Genomic DNA, 1434 nt, shown 5'->3' with positions numbered 1-1434 from the left:
CCATTTTGAGTTGCTTTCCTTTAACAAAGCAGATCCAAGAACCTGTGTGAGCAGGCACCCTGGGGACACTGGGGTGCTTGCTGCAACAAAATGGCGCTGTGAGCAGGATCTGCATAGTAAAAGGAAAGTATGGGGGCTGGGATAATTGTTTGTTTCCCAGTTGTGTTAGCTGTGATTCTGTGGAGCCATGGAGCAGGAGAGAAGAATGGCCTGCACGCGGACTTCGCTGAGCTGAGAGCCGGAATGGTGAGCTGCCTGCATCGGGACCTGGGCAGAAGCCAGGAGCGGCTGCTGCCTGCGGGAGGAGAAGGAGCCCAGGAGTTCGGAGTTCAGCCACAGGAAAAGATAAGAACTGAGCAGCAAAGCAGGGGCACTGAATGTGTTTCCTGGCTGCATCCCACAGTTTGGGACCCAGGGGGAGGATGGACTTGTGACTATGGTGGGTGGGATGAAGTGCCTTGGATCCCCAGGGACCCCACCTTGTTGGTTTTGTTGCCCAGCCCCCTCTCTGTGCTTGGAAGCTGGGGCTGGAGCTGTGTGAGGGGAAGGACACTCCCCTCCCCCCAGAACTTTATTTGAACTCTTGTTCTGAATTGAAGTGATAATGCTATGTACTTGGTGTTTGTTTAAGGCCCAGTGGCCACTTTGGTAACTTTAGTTCTGTACCTTGAAAATGTAACCTAAGAATGTACTTTGTGTTTGTTTAAGGGCCAGTGGCCACTTTGGTAACTTTAGTTCTGTACTTTGAAAATGTGACCTAAGAGATGTTTAATGCTAATTCAAAAGTAAATTGTCTGTGCTATGGGCATGAAAGATCTTGGGGCCGAATGTAATGGAAATGCAGATTTAAAGATCTTCCCTGCCCCTAGGCTAACGTGCACCTGGAGCCTGGGGTGGGAGGCTTGTTTTTCAGTAGATACTTTTTGATTGGCCAGTGAGTCAATAAGGTAATGTTACATTCTCTGAGCCAGGAGAAGGCTATATAAGCCCTGATGTGTAGCTTTGTTTTGGGACTCACTTTGAGAAGTGTTCTGTGATTTGATCTGAATTCTGGGAAGCCGTTGTTGAGAGTCCCCCGGCTTTGAAAAACCCAGAATGTGGAAACCCAGATGTTGACTGGGTATGGATGTAATGGTTGGACAGTTTGGAAATCTGTCTACTTGATGTTTCTGTCTTGATAATTATTCCTGTATACTTTGAGGTTCAGGGAGCTGACCTTTTCTCCTGAACAAGGTAAACGATATATGTCTGACTGATTAAAGTAAGCTTGTTAACCCATTTTGAGTTGCTTTCCTTTAACAAAGCAGATCCAAGAACCTGTGGTAGCTGCAAACCCTGAGGACGCTTGGGGTGCTTGCTGCTACACCAGGCAAGAAAGAATTAAAATAATAATATGGTACAAGTTCTATAAAAATAGTGTAGGACTGCCAGCTG

The 1434-nt window shown here is 47.0% G+C and overlaps 1 long non-coding RNA gene across 1 annotated transcript; it reads right to left on the bottom strand.

Moving 5' to 3' along the window:
• Positions 1 to 598: 598 nt before the first annotated feature.
• Positions 599 to 1133, bottom strand: LOC138173629 (uncharacterized). Its single transcript, XR_011171469.1, has 2 exons — positions 744 to 1133; positions 599 to 666 (listed from the first exon to the last, which is right to left on the bottom strand). It is a non-coding gene; the product is annotated as an uncharacterized lncRNA (long non-coding RNA).
• Positions 1134 to 1434: the final 301 nt, after the last annotated feature.

Source organism: Petaurus breviceps, unplaced genomic scaffold, assembly GCF_028583685.1.
Source record: "Petaurus breviceps papuanus isolate PSGF00001 unplaced genomic scaffold, PetGlider_PUasm1.0 63, whole genome shotgun sequence".
NCBI lineage: Eukaryota > Metazoa > Chordata > Mammalia > Diprotodontia > Petauridae > Petaurus > Petaurus breviceps.
The sequence above is the reverse complement of the archived record's forward strand: the minus strand, read 5'-3'. Positions and strand labels throughout refer to the sequence as shown.